The sequence below is a fragment of the Phyllobates terribilis genome, unplaced genomic scaffold (assembly GCF_046119375.1).
Source record: "Phyllobates terribilis strain yellow unplaced genomic scaffold, ASM4611937v1 Scaffold_1040__1_contigs__length_458401, whole genome shotgun sequence".
NCBI lineage: Eukaryota > Metazoa > Chordata > Amphibia > Anura > Dendrobatidae > Phyllobates > Phyllobates terribilis.
The window spans coordinates 104,301-120,076 of NW_027363800.1; the positions used below are offsets into that span (position 1 = coordinate 104,301).

General features: G+C 46.1%; 1 long non-coding RNA gene across 1 annotated transcript in view; it reads left to right on the top strand.

The window, feature by feature from the left end:
- LOC141242299 (uncharacterized) overlaps window positions 1–15,399 on the top strand; it is a 49,416-nt gene extending 34,017 nt beyond the window's left edge. The window contains exon 4 of the long non-coding RNA XR_012306903.1: window positions 14,244–15,399. This is a non-coding gene — a long non-coding RNA (uncharacterized lncRNA). The remainder of the gene's footprint in view (window positions 1–14,243) is intronic.
- Window positions 15,400–15,776: the final 377 nt, after the last annotated feature.

The window sequence follows — 15,776 nt, forward strand, 5'->3', positions numbered from 1 at the left end:
TGTTGCTTAGATGTGAACTGCCTCCCGCCATCATAGACACTCCTTTTGATGATGCTCCAGAGGTTCTCAATGGGGTTGAGGTCAGGGGAGCATGGGGGCCACACCATAAGTTTGTCCCCTTTTATGCCCATAGCAGCCAGAGATGCAGATGTGTTATGTGCAGCATGAGACGGGGCATTATCATGCATGAAAATGATCTTGCTGCGGAATGCACGGTTCTTCTTCTTGAACCATGGCAGGAAATGCTGTTTGAGAAACTCAACATACATTATGGAGTTCATCTTTACCCCTTCAGGGATCCTAAAGGGGCCGACAATCTCTCTTCCCATGATTCCCGCGCAAAACATTACTCCACCTCCTCCTTGTTGGCGCCATAGCCGTATTTGCATGGGGTGTCCATCAACCAGCCATCCTCCTCCTCCACTCCATCCATCTGGACCATTGAGCGTTGCACAGCACTCATCGGTGAACAAAACAGTTTTGAAGTCAGTCTTCATATATTGTTTGGCCCACTGGAGCCGTTTCTGCTTGTGTGCAGTGGATAGAGGAGGTCGACAGGTTGGCTTACGCACAGCTGCAAACCTCTGAAGGACCCTGCATCTTGTTGTTCGGGGGACGTTGGAGGCACCAGCTGCTTCAAAAACTTGTCTGCTGCTATGACAAGGCTTTTTTGCCACTGCTCTTTTAACCTGACGTAATTGCCTGTAGGAAAGTCCTCAATTTTCCCTTATCAGCACGCACACGTGTGTACTGTGAATCAGCTACATACTTCTTGATTGTGAGATGATCACGATGAAGTGTCTTGGCAATGTTGATTGTAGTCATGCCTTGACCTAAACGCTCCACAATTTGTTGCTTCTCAGCAGCCGACACATCCCTTTTCTTTCCCATTTTGGCAGAAAATGTAGGCTGCTTAATAATGTGGGACAGCCTTCTTAAGTAGTCTTGCCTTTCATTGGACACACCTGCCAAACTAATTAGCACAAGTGTCTGCTATTGCTTACAGTGATTTAAAGAGCCCCGACACACATCACCATCAATGAGTTTAACTGTGAAACAAAAAAATTCTTACTTTATCACCCCTAAACACTTTTGCTGTGAAGTGTAGTGCAGGGAATGATGGCGCAGTAATAAGTCGCAGAGACAGTGGGGTGCCGTCTTCCGGATTTACTCACAGTTCTCACTTTGCTCCTGGTTACAACTGCAGATCATAACTTCCCACGTTGTCCTGTGCTTACTCAGGGAGGGGTACAGCAAACCCCCAGGTACCTCCTGAGTACATAACAGGACCCCCTTCTGTGTGTTCCTTCTGGCTGTCTTCCTACACCTCACACCCAGTGTCGCAATCCAGTGACCGCGGACCTTGTCGGGTGACGTTTTCTCTGTCCCCTGGGTCCTCTATGGCCACCTTTTCGGTGAAATAGATGTGGCTTTTGGCTGCAGCACTTGAAATGCTGCACCCTCCGGTTACCTAGTTGAATATTGCAATTCTCACTAGTTAGGGGCCGGTCCCCTCTGCGACCCGATCTCTCCACCGCCTGGTAGATTTGGGTGTACGGGTGGCCTCCAGCACTGCTCATACCCCTGGGATCCTTTCTTCACTCCTGGAGCCTTCCCTCTGCTCCCGTTCCTTCCTCTTCTCCTTCTCCTGGGCCTCCTCACTAGGCCCTCCTCCTGAGCAGAGCTCCTGCTCTGACTCTCTCTCTGACTCAACCCCCTCAGAACTTCACTCACTCTAGAATGTTCCACCCTCTCTTTCATATTGCTCCTTACTGTGCTCCCCTGAACTGCTTCCTCTACCCACACCCACTACATGGTTCCCCCTACTTTGGTTCCCCCAACTCCAGCCAGGGACAGGGCTCAGCAGAGGAGCAGCGCATTTTGCCCCTCCTGCTGGTCTGTAGTAGTGTAGTGTTGAATGCAGGTGTTAGGATTCCGGGCTGTACTCCTTCCTTACCTGAGAGTGAGATACCACACCTCTGGGTGAGATGCAGTACCTCTGTGGCGACTGAACCCGCAGGGGCGCCACACATACATATGACGCTCCCACTGGGCCGTGGGGTACCCGGTGCCGGGCTGGTAGATGCTGGGGGATGTCACAGTGGCAGTGACCCGGTCCGTGACCCAGGGCGGTCAATAAAAAGGGTTATTGATTGGGGATTTATAGTGATTGTATAAAGTACGTGACGCCACCTGTGGTATGCGGCTAAGGGAGCCGCTGCTGCGGAGCAGGTCCTCTGGAGCTGATGTGAGTGCAGCAGGGATGGTGTAGCTCTCCACAGGTAGAACTCAGCTCCAGGGCAGTGTAGATGTTATAGGTTATGCTGGGCGTTGTAGTGCAGGGGTTGATGGCGCAGCAATAATCACAGAGACAGTGGGGTGCAGTCTTCCGAGTTTACTTACAGTTGATAAGTTCCTCCGGTTACAGGGTCCGGACTACAACCTCCCACATCGTGCTGCGTTCACCAGGCAGGGGTTCAGCAATCCCTCAGGTGATTCAAGAGTGTCTGACAGGACCCCTTTCTATGTGCCTTCCTCAGTCGTCTTCCTGCGCTGGCTCTCGCCCTCCTGCCCTGTGCCTCGCAACCAGTGTCCCAATCCGGTAGCCTCGGGTCTTGTCGGGCGACCTGCTGTCCCCTGGACCCTCTGTGGCCACCTTTTCGGCGACATAGTTGCGGATGTGGCCACTGCACCTTGCAAGTACAGCAGCCTCCGGTCCCTAGCTGAGCCTTGTAGTTCTCCACTAGTTTAGGGGTCGGTCCCCTCTGCGGCTCGATCCCTCCACCGCCTGGCAGATTCGGGCGTACGGGTGGCCTCCAGCACTGCCCGTACCCCTGGGATCCCTTCTGTTCCTGGAGCCTTTCTCCTGCTCCCTCTCCTCTCTCAGTCCTGGGCCTCTCACTAGGCCCGCCTCCGAAGCAGAGCTCCTGCAGAGCCTCTGCTCCACACACTCTCCTCCTCTGACTGGCTTGTCTTTCTAAGATGGTTCCCTCTTTTATATCACTCCCTCACCAGTGCTCCCCTGATCTACGTCCTCCACTCACACCCACTACATGGTTCCCCCTCGCTAGGTTCCCCACCACTCCAGCCAGGGACTGTGCACTCCCATAGGAGCAATCTCGCCCTGCCCTACTGAAGTGGATGTGTTGGATGCAGGTGTTAGGGTCCCGGGCTGTACTCCTTCCTTACCTGAGAGTGAGATACCACACCTCTGGGTGAGATGCAGTACCTCTGTGGCGACTGAACCCTCAGGGGCACCACACATATTAGAGTGTAAGGCATACTTATTGATATGAATGCGTCGACCGACTTTAGACTTATGTATGGGGGACTGAAAGCTGCATTTACACCTAAAATACAGCTTTCAGTCCCTTCTAAAGAGGCAGCCAATCACACACAATAAACAAGCAAAATGCTCATTTATCGGGTGAAATGATCTAGATGTAATGATGCAGATAGTGAGGATGCAGGGATAGTTAACCAAAGCTATTTATTTTCCTACCACAGAAAGAACGTTTAACTATAGGAACACATGGTGATGCAGGTATATGGAGACAACTAACACAATCTTAGCAGTAATGACAATAAAAGCAGTGTAATAAATGCAATATCTTACTCTATGTTCTATCTGCGTGCAGTCTCATTTCACAGTTAAACGACTATTAATGTCTTTAGCTCAAAGAGCGTCACTGCCAGCGCCAGGCTTGTAGCTGTAATATGCGCTTCAAGCGCCTTTGATTGTTATACTGGCACTAACGGGGGACACCGGTACTTTCCGCTAAGCCACAAGTGCCTCATATGTGAGTCACTTAGTGGGTTCTTCACACTGGCCACCCTCGTTCGTTTCTGAAGCGCAGCCACGGCCCACACCCTGTACCGTTCGTCTACGCTTGAATTAAAGGCCTGGTTCACTTGGGTCTTCTCGTCAGCACGGCAGACGTCCTGCTTCATCCAATGACCACCGTCTGATCTTCGGTGCTTGACCTGCGGCATCTTGACTGGTGAAGACTAGGGTTTGGGTCTTGACCAACCGAATCTGGGCTTAAATCAGCCATTATCTGCTGTGAAAAATCCGAGCTCGGCATATGAGCCTGCATTAAAGTCAGGGACATGACCTTTGAAGTACATTAACGTCATAGGTCGTGAAGGGGTTAATGTCATTACCTAATCTCTTTTCTAATATACATTACTTAAAAAATCCCTATTGTTCACTAGACTATCTGACTCCTTTTTTTTAGTTTTTTTTTTATCTTCTTCCTGTTTCACGTTGCTTCGTTTGAGAACCCCAAGTGCATACTGGGATTTACAAACAAACCATCATCAGGGAGCAGAGGCTGCCGTCATTGCAGTAGCGCCTGTCCTTTCCCTGAATTAAGAGCCGTCAGTGATGTCCTTTTCAGGGTCTGGGCTAGTTCCTCCTCTACTGAGCATGCGTCTGTTGTCAACATCATCCCACACTGATAACATCACCTCCACCTTCCTGATATAGGGCCACATGGCTCATGTGTTTCGCTGTGACCACTGCACCCTAGTTGCACTCTTGTGAAACAGTGTAAGGCTATGTGCCCATGATGCAGAAATGCTGTGGATTTTTCCTGAGCGTTTCTGCATCTCTCTGGCAGAAAAAACGCATGCGGATTTTACATGCGTTTTTTCTGCCAGGTAGAAGCGTAAGTGAAGCTTTTTTAACATGCGATTTCGCATGCGGGTTGTGAAGCACTTTTCTAAGCGATTTTAGCATCACTTGGAAAAGTGCTTGACAACTTGGTCACACTATAAATCCATGCAAACGGCATGGATTTATATAGTGTGACCAAGTTACGATACTGCAAATGCAGCATCAATAGTAAAAAAAAGAATACAAATGGTGAAAAATAAAAAAAAAACATATACTCACCTGGCCCCTGATCTCCTTCTCCGTTGCGTCCGGTGTCTTCAGCGGCTCGCGGTGGTGTAAAAGGACCTTCCATGACGTCATTTAGTCATGTGACAGGTCACATGACTAAATGACATCATGGAAGGTCCTTTTACCACCGCGAGCAGCCGAAGACACCGGAGAAGGAGACCGGGGGCCATCAGAAGGTGAGTATATGTTTATTTTTTATTTTAATTCTTTTTTAACTACAGGTAGTATGGTACCCGGGACTGAAGGAGAGTCTCCTCTTCTCCAGACACAGGTACCATCTGCGCATTGAACCGCATAATATCCGCATGTGCACATGTAGTCATGCGGATGTTATGCGGTCCAATACAAGTCAATGGTGGCTAAAACGCCGCGATTCCGCAAAATTAATGGTAGTGCTGCGGATTTTTCCGCAATGATAATCTGCAGCGGAAATTTCCCAGCATGTGCTCAGCAAATGCGGATTATCATTGGGGAACATTGCAGACCTTCTACCAAGCGTTTTTTAAGCGTTTCCACGGCGGAATTGCTGCTACGGAAGTGCTTAAAAAACATTGTGGGCATCGTGGGCACGCAGCCTAAGGGGGCTCTCTCTAGCTACCACCTCTCTAACATGCTGTAGCCTTGCTGACCATGCATTCGTTCACAGATAATCTCCAGGTCTGGCTGACACAACTGACACCTTTACAAAATCATCACTATCCCGGAGTCAGTATGAAAAAGGTCCTGAGCTCAATGCTCCCACACATTATTCACATCTTTAAATTTGCTATGACTGAGATAGCTGCTGCTAGTGCCCTTACTACAGTGCCTGACAGAGCCAACCAACAAAACTAGGCTTTTGTTACACGCACGACACTAGGTTCAAATAGGGCGAGACGGGTTTCATAAATTCATTGGAATCTTGGGGGAACCGTTACTCAGGGCAACCATAGGCTGCAGCTTCTCTCAGGCACATGATAGATTCAGTTGCTGACCAGACACATCTGACAAGAGTCTTGTTCAACAGTTTAACAGTGGAATTTAATCTGAAGCATGGCCAGTGCAGTTCAGGGATATTACAGCAACAATCTTCATTACAGCACAGTCTCATAAAGCAGGCACAGGAACCTCAGTCTCTTCAGTAGCATAATTCAGCACAAATTAGATCTCTTGGCAGCACACTTCTATACGTAAACAGCAGGCTTTTCCTTCACAAGGACTCACTAGTACACAACATTCTTTATTCTGCATGGAGATGGAGGGGGGAGGGTTTGATGAGGAAGATGATCTCTGTGACACAATTCCTTCCATTCCTTATCTTCCTGCCCGATGGTAGATTTCCTGAACTAACAGTGCAAGGTATCTGACCTGTGTTGAGTTTCACCCTAGACTTGAATCCTGTTCTCTTTCCTGCACTTCTGTGAGATACAGATCACATACCACTTCTCCCTTTGGCTGCAGCCAGAATAGTAAACAAGTTCCCCACAATCCCCCTGGGGCTCTGCTAACCACTCCCTGTCTCTTGTGACTGTGTTAACTCTTATAGTTGCTGGATCCTTTTGAAGCAACAGCACTATTTCTGCATGTCACACTTTCCCTTCTTTTTTAATGTCGTTCTCGATATTCGTTTTAATTGGTCAAGCTGACCAATTCTGAGACAGTGCTAAAAGTTGAATAACTTTATATACAAATTGGCATTGTCATATTGGCATAAAATTTACAAACATCAATAACAACCTGTTCTTACGACCTTTTGCTTGTAGAACTCCTGAAAGAAATACACAATTAAAACAATCAGCATCTCTTCCGCTGGAGGTTTTCATACGTCTTCAACCAGCTCTCTCTCTCACTAGGCCAAAACAAGTCTTTCCACCAGGTAACATTGTCCATAATATCTCTCGGTGGTGAATACCACTCAAGTGAGCTTACCTGGTCCGTAGGCAGAAATACCTGTTTCCAATGGACAGTCCTTGGCACTTGACTCGGTTCACCGAGTGTCTCATATGTCAGCATCACAGGCCTCCTCACTTCTCGAGTCGACATCCTCCTGGTAGGTTGTTCCTCAGATACCACGGGTTCCTCGGTTGCAGGAGTTTCTTCTGCCACACTCATTTCTCGAACTTCCTCAAATGATCTTGGAACTGCCTCTGTAAGTTACTGTACTTCTCTTGAATCGTTCGTTTCCACCTGGTCTGGTAATTCTGCTACTCCTAAGTGTCGATCGGTCTCTTCAGTGAACGGTGTTAGATCATCAAATCTGAATTGGACTATATCTGTACTCCTTGGTACAAACTCTGGAGCCTGGGGACTTACTTCACTCTCCTGAGGATGGTACATCCCTCTCCTTGCCGGTCCGAGAAATACAACGGTGTGTTCTTCTTCATGTGAACTTTCAAGATCACTATCCATCTTCGGAGCTTCAGTCTGTGGTGGTCCCTTAGTCGATCTCGGACGATGTTGTTCTACTTCTGGAAAGTCTTGTTGTGGTGGGAGATAATCACAGGGTAGTAGTAAATTCCGATGGACTATTCTGGTTTCCAATCGGATTTCATACACTGGACTGTCATCGGCTTTCCTCCTTACGACCACATACACCTTGTCTTCCCAGTACAAACAAAGTTTTCCCGGACCGCCTTTTGTTCTTGACTAGCACACGGCTTCCCAGTGCCAATTCTGCTCCATAACATTTTCAGTCATAGTACTCCTTGCTCTTGCTCTGTCCTTGCGTAACCACTTCGGACGCTATGTTGTATCCCTCTGCCATCCGTTCCTTCCATTTCCGAACAAACTCTGGATATGTTCTGTAAGTCTCTGACACTGGAGTATCGAACATGATGTCGATTGACAGTCTTGGCGATTGACCGTACAATAGAAAGAAGGGTGAGTAACCCATTGCATTGCTCTTTGTACAGTTATAGGCATGTACCACTTTTGACAGAGAACTCTTCCAGTCTTTCTTCTCGTCAGCTGTTAAAGTGCACAACATCGACAATAATGTCCTACTAAAACGTTTCACTTGTCCATTACCCTCTGGGTGATAGGGCATTATGTGGGATCTCTGAATCCTACAGTACTTTCCTATCTTGGCAAAGATCTGGTTCTCAAATTCTCTTCCTTGGTCATGGTGTAACCTCGTAGGGAACCCAAACCTCAAAGCAAAATCATTGAAGATCTTCTCTGCTGCTGTTCGACCCGCTTTATTGGTGGTGGCATATGCTTGAGCAAATCAAGTAAAATGGTCCATCACCACCAAGATGTATTCGTCACCACCCTTGCACGTCTCGAGATGTAGAAAGTCTATTGAGACCATCTCAAACGGATACGTAGTTTGGATGTTGCCCATAGGTGCCCGGGTTGATGTGTTGGGACGTTTATCTTTCAGACCCCCACACTCCCTGGTCACGTATCTCTCAATATCTCACTGCATGTACGGCCAGAAGAAACGTTCACGGATCAAGTTTGTTGTCCTTTCCACTCCCAGGTGTCCCATGTTTTCATGGAGTTCTTTTAAGACCAATCTACGAAATACTCTGGGTAGTACCAACTGCCGGTTTTGACCTCCTTTACGATACAGGATACCGTCTTCACTGAGGTAGAGCTTCATCCATTCTTTAACTAAAACAGATACTGCTGGTGACTCATTATCTCTCTCCCATTTACTTGGAAACCAATTTTGGTCCACATAAAGTAGTATTCTACCATTTATCTGATCTTCCCGTTGTGCTCTATGGATTTTTCCTTTTGGTAGTCGTTGAATAGACAGGGGGTAATCTTGTTCTCTCGCTTTTATGGTGGTTTCCACCGTCAACGGACACCACAATGGTGTGTTGTCCTTTTGATAAGCTTGTACTGCTTGGGCAGTGCTCTCAATTGCTTCCAAACTGACTTCCTCTGAGCTTTCTTGCATGAACTGATCAGGCTCTAGTGGGATTTTCCACAATCTGTCAGCATCCGCCTTGCATTTTCCTGGCCTGTACTTGATGCTGAAATTGAAGTCAGCTAGTTCAGCGACTCATCTCTGACCTGTTGCATTCAGTTTGGCTGTAGTGAGGACATAGGTCAAAGGGTTGTTGTCAGTGTATACCTCAAACTCTTTGCTGTAGTAGAGATAATCTCTAAATGGTTCACAGATAGTCCATTTCAACTCCAGGAACTTCAATTTTCCGGAATGTAGATGGTAATTCTTCTCGGCGTCTGTCAACGTTCTAGAACCTTAACCGATGACTCTCAATTTTCTATCTTGATGCTGATACAGGGCAGCTCCCAGTCCAACTTGAGAAACGTCACAATGAAGAACAAACGGTAAGTTGAAATCAGGATATCCCAAGATGGGTGGTTTTACCAGGTAGTCTACTAGTTCTTCCAATACCTCCTGGTGGTCTGCTGTCCAGAGAATGGGCTTTTGGGATGAAACGGCGTTGCTTCTTTTAAGCCCAGTTCTACCCGCATTCTTCTTTTTCTCCGTGGGTGTTGTTGACTCTGTCGCCCCCCCCCCCCCCCCACCAAGAGGAGGTATAGTGGGGCGGCAATCCTGGAGAAGTTCCGAACGTAAGTACGACAGTAGGAGGGGAATAATAATATCTACCTCAACTCCCCGACAGTTGAGGGCCGCTTGTCTTTTAAGGCCGGTACCAGAGCGATTTCTGCTGGGTCTATGGTATATTCTTCTCCGGACACAATTTTCCCTAGAAATCGGACTTGCCTTTTGAACAGTTCACACTTCTTTGGGGGTCAACTTAACTCCATATTGTTGACTTGATATCGTTGTAATACGGTCCTCACATGTTCAACATGCTCCCGGAAAGTTTTTCTGTGTACCACATTGTCATCCAAGTACAGCTGGAAGATATTATCCCTCAATCCTTCTAAATATGTCTCCATGCTCCTCTGGAATTTTTCTGGAGCTGAACTGAGCCCAAACGGTATGCAGATCCACTCGTATATCCCGCATGGTGTGATGAATGCTGTCAAAGGTCTACTGGACTCTTCAACAAACCCTTGATGGTATGCTTTACCCTGATCGAGGACAGAGAACCAGGTACTTCCTGATAGGTTATCCAGCATATCTTGAATCTGTGGTATCGGGTGCTGATCAGGTACTGACTTTCGGTTTAGTTCCCGGTAATCACAGCAGAGTCTCAACGTACCGTCCTTCTTCCTAACACAAAGAATAGGAGAGGAATAAGACGGCTTTTACTTTTGGACCCAAACTCTGTTGATTAGATCTTGTAAATACTCTTTCACTTCACGGTGTAATGGTTTTGGCACAGACATGTAACTTCTGGTTACTGGGGTCATGTCTTTCAAATTGATTTCCAACTGCACCAACGGGATACCGCCTATATCAGAGTCATCTTTGGAGAATGCATGACACTCTTCTCTCAGCATCTGTTTTGCTACCGCTCTATCTTCAGCACACAAGTGTTCTAGGGGTACTGGGGGATCCCAGGACCCCGAGGTGGGTCGTGCAATTTCCTCCCCTGGTCAACTCCTGTTCCTTGGTGGGGAGACTGAATTCATGGTAGACCCGTGGGCGGGTCTCACACTGGCTGAATATACAGTTTTAACGGTTTCAATGTGACCTAACACAGTCTTTGGATCCCTTGTTTCGTAGTATTCATCACCGGTACTGTCACTCGAGTAAACCCACCAGTAGGAATCGTAAGCACAGTCTCACCTTGAACTAGGCCTTCCGGAAGTTCTGATGAGTCTTTTGGCATGAACAGTCTTTTCTGAACTTTTCTTACCAGTTCTACCTGGACTCCACACCTCACCCCCACCATTTGGTTTGCAGGAATGATGTTTGGGCGCCAGCCTACCTTGACTTCTTTTAGGTTCATTGTATTCTGTGCTTTCTTTACTCTATGAATCACATTTTCCACCACGACATTGGGTATGGCAAGCAATGTGGCAGTTGCATCCACCACCAGCGTCACTGACTTGTGTTTCATGATGACCTCACTGATTACATTATAACCCAGGATAGGATCCTCTTCCACGTTCTGATCACTGGTCACGAGAAAAGGTACCAAAAGCTCAATGGTGTTGCTGTTGTTCGTGGCCCTCAGTTGGAAAGTCACTTCCACCCAGCCTATGAAAGGGACTTCGGTCAGGTTGACTGCTTTGCCGTGGAGTTCCACTGGTCCTAAGAGTTTGAAGGCACGTATGTGGCAGGTAGCGCCTTCTCCATTCTTCATTTAAAAGGCTCGCTTGGGCTCCTGTGTCCCACAGTGCTGTTATCAGGAGTCCATCTAGCGGGCACTATATAAAGCATCTTTCGCTGATTAGGCCGATGATGCTATCTTTACTGACCGAGGAATCCTCCTCCCAGGAGTTCATCATTTGACCTCCACACTGGGCATTAAGTAACTGATGCCCCTGTCTCTCTTGCAGCTGTTGTAGACGGAAACACACTTGGGGATAGTAATGACGCAGCTGTTTTAGCTCATATGCCGTTCTGGGGTTTGGTGAGATTTGGATTTGCTTCTGGGACCTCCTCTGTGTCGTGGTTACCAGTCGCCCCTCTCTGGCAACCTCCTGTCTTTTAACCCAAAAGACCATGACCATTGGCATTCCTTGGCATAATGTCCTTCCTCACCACATCTTAGTCAGTGTACACATACCGTACTCTGATTTGATGAACGGCACGCTTCACAAGCCGGGTATCTTCTGTTTTGGAACCCACTCCTGGGTCTGAGGGATGCAGGTTCTGTTCTGGAATGAATCAACTTTTTCATCTCAATCAACTCAGCTCGCAGTTCTCCTATTACTTCTTCCCAGTCAGCGCTGGCGGTCCTCTCTTTTGTTGGTGCTTTAAGGTTCCCTCTCGGAGGTGGCACTGGAGGGTCTCCATGATTATCTTCAGACTGGCCACTGGGGGTCTCCAACCTCAGCTGACTCATTTTGGTGATTTAGAAGCTAATTTAAAAAAACATCACAGTATAAGATAATGCCTTATCAACACCAGGTCTGATTACCAAGGCATTGCAGGATGCAGCAAGCCTCCATGATAAAGGCCGGGGCAGCACATGTGCAAAATACTGAGGCAGACAGCCACTCACTAACCTACCAATTCATGGAGGGGGTGACTGTGTAGTATTATACATGCACACCGATGGAGTTTGCATAGGGCACCAATCACTCAGATATGTGTGATGCACAGTGTCTGGCTTGCAGCCTATTGATGACGCCCATACTATTAGATCAGGGGGGCTGCCCAGCACTATATACGTGCACCCCCACAGGACAGACGCCCCAATTTACCCAGCCAACACTAAAGAGGCCTGGCTGCATCCTGCACAAAAATGTGTAAAAAAGATGAAAAATAGTGTATAAGATAAATACACCACATGAGGTAAGGGTCGATATTTTGACCAAAATACGCAAGCTCGCAACCCAGCATCAAGGGTCCCCATACTTGCGAGTCCTAACATTAAACATTAAAAATATGCAAACTCCATCGGTGTGCGTGTGCATGTATAATACTACACAGCCACCCCCTCCATGTAATCTGACCTGGTGTTGGTAAGGAATTTATCTTTTACTGTGATATTTTTTGATTTAGGAGCAGAGCCTTTCTTTATCTTTTGTTCGCTCTCTGACTCCAAACTAGCTGCCTCATTCATTTGTTCAATTAGGATTTTGTCCAGAATGCCAGGATCTTCTAGGTACTGTTTCAGCTGCGACTTGATGTATGTGCTGATTAACCCTGTTCCCAATGATCTCAAGAACTTCTTCTGGACTAGTCCAGCATCAAACCTCTCGTCCGCTTCTACATCTCTGGATGCAAACAACAGTCTATCCTTCAGTTCAATTTCTCTGCACAAGAAACTTTGGGGTGATTCATTATTTTTCTGTGAGAGGTTAATGAGTCGGTGGAACAATTCTGAAGTACTCTCTTCTTTATAGTGCCCTTTTAAAATCATCTTCAGTTGTTGCAAGGTCAATTGACTCTTCATTTCTAGCATACTACAGAGGTTCATTCCTGGGCTGATCACTTCACCACCCCCTCAACGATTTCATCTGGCTGGTAGCCTTTCTGTAAGCCTGCATCAATCTGGTGAAACAAGTTCATATAAGACAGTTTCTCTTTCTGTTCACACTCTCCAATCTTTCCCAGGATCTTGAATTCTTTACTTATGGTGATTTGTGGTGTTAGAGAGGACTGTCTTCCTGATTTATCTAACCCGAGCAGGTTAAAGGTTCTGTCTGAGTCTGTCACCCGTTAAGAGATTTTGGTCGATTCCTGCAGGGCTGTTGTTAGGGTTTTGAGTTGTTCTTTCAATTCCCGTAGTTCAGTCTGCGGACAGAGATTCCCGCTTTTGGTAATTGGTGCCGTCCCTCCATCCTCCAACTTCAACCTGGTTAGAAACTGTGTTAGCTCCTGGAGGCATGTCCCCATGACGTCTTCAGCTTCTTTCTCCCCCAGCTCATCCATTTTTGCATTAATGGCAGCTAACAGTTGCCTGCGGTTGTGTGCTTTAGAAATCTGTTCTTCTGACATCTTTATATGCTACTGTTCTTAATTCTTCGCAGGTTAACTGAAGAAACCGCTCACTAATTCTGTCTATTTGTATTTCAACATCCATTGCTGCTAGTGAGTTTTCTTTAGGGATGGTCCCCTTTAAGTGGTGTAGCAGAGTTAAGTTGAGGTGCTGTGCTGCTGTATTTTTCCAGACACTTTTCCTCTTCTCCCTCTAGACATTAATCCCCGCTCAGTCCTCCCCATATGGGCCACCAATGTTACACGCACACCGCTAGGTTCAGATAGGGCGAGACGGGTTTCATAAATTCATTGGAATCCTGGAGGAACTGTTACTCAGGATGACCATAGGCTGCAGCTTCTCTCAGGCACATGATAGATTCAGTTGCTGACCAGACACATCTGACAAGAGTCTTTTTCAACAGTTTAACAGTGGGATTTAATCTTAAGCACGGCCAGTGCAGTTCAGGGATATTACAGCAACAATCTTCATTACAGCACAGTCTCATAAAGCAGGCACATGAGTTCATATCACAGCTACTGATGATGACTAAACAGCTCTGACTGTTTACTTATGTTAACCTATCTAGGGAATGCAGAGTGGAGGATAATTACCATGTCTTTCCTAGAGGCTCAGATGATCCTGGCTGTGGATGCTCATGTGATGCTGTGCTGATGCATCATGGTACTGATAGCAAAGTATACAAGAAAAACTTCTTTGTGAAATCCGAGGCTAAAGAGAAGCAAAGATGGGGCTTAACTGCAGGAAACTGAGTAAATTTTATATAAAAGAATTGCAGAGTGTGATAAACTTGGTGAGGGGTATAGTAGCTGGATTGCGTCTTTCATCATGAATTTTTTTTTTTTTAATTCCAGACATGCTTTATTATCAATACCAATTTAACACTTCTGAAGACATTACAGAAAGAAGACATCAGAAATCAATACAGAGATGGATTTCGTACAGATGGCGGCATTTGATGAGGCATGTTGGCCAATGAAGTTGATATGGGAAAGAATTAACCATGCATTTACATCAGATTCTCCCCGAAGTCATTTGGGTTCCAAAAAGGAGAATATATATGGGTTTTTAGCTCGAACAATGAAAAATATTCTGTGGTCTGGGACACTTTTTGCTCATACTGGAAAGTGAAAACTCCATTCGGCCCTGTTTTACATTTCATTGGACCTCTGTTTATTGATGGAACAAGTAAAGGATTATATGTACCACCATCACTTACTGTCATTGTATCAGATACACATATTTTAATGCCTGCTCGAGCTTCAATGGTGGATGAAAACATTTTAAAAATTTCCCGTTTTGTTATAAACTCTATATAATACAGTGATGTATATGATAAACACATTTGATTTATAAAGGTGTTTTACTTTATATATACTTTGTTGCAAATTTACATTTTCCCCTACAGGTGTTCATATCTCTTATGTAGGTATCTCATGTTAGAAAAAAAATAGTTAATAGGAGTTATATGCATTTACATGTTGTTATAAACATCAATTATGCAGTCATTTTCTTCATTTAAATATATAGTATGGCACCCTCTTGTGTTCAAAGTGTATATCAATGTGCAGGTGCAGTTAATGTGCTTAGTGCTGCTGGACATGCATGCTCGGTCTCTCTCCTCTGTTTACTGTAGACAAGCCAATAGCTGTCTGCAATGGTTCTCAGGTAAAAAGCCGAGCTTTAGCAATAGCCAGGGGCGTACATAGAAATCATGGGGCCCCATAGCAGAAATTCTAATTGGGTCCACCCTCCCAAAAAAAAAATAATTGTCAGCGTCACAGAAGACCATATCTCACAACTTTTCAGCCTTTGTATAGTCATTTTCCTCCTGCTGAAGTCTTAGATTCCTCTTTCAGTGCCCCCATAAAGTATAATGCCAACAAAAGTGCCCACCAAACACAATATGATACCCCCACAGTGAATTCCTCCACATTAGCCTCCACATGCACAGTATAATGACTCAACTGTACCCCACCTCAATTCCTAAGGTAAAGTATGGTGACCCTAACACAGTATAATCCCCCAACTGTGGCCCTCACACAGCCCTCCATGCAGGATAATGGGTCTACATACAGTTTAATTGCCCCATACTATATAATGGCCCTCCAAACAGTATAATGGCCCCCACACAGCCCTCCACACAGTATGATGGACCCCATACAAACCTTCATGCTGTATACTTTCTTGCATACAGTATAATGGCCCCCCACATAGCCCTCCAAATATTAAAATGGTCCCCCACATAGTCTTCCATATAATGTAATGCGACCCCTCATAATCCTCCATATAGTGGGATGTATTAACAGAAGCATACAGTCTAGATCACGTGAAGTCATTATTGGTCTTTACTCCTCTTTGGTCAGACCTCATCTGGAATACTGTGT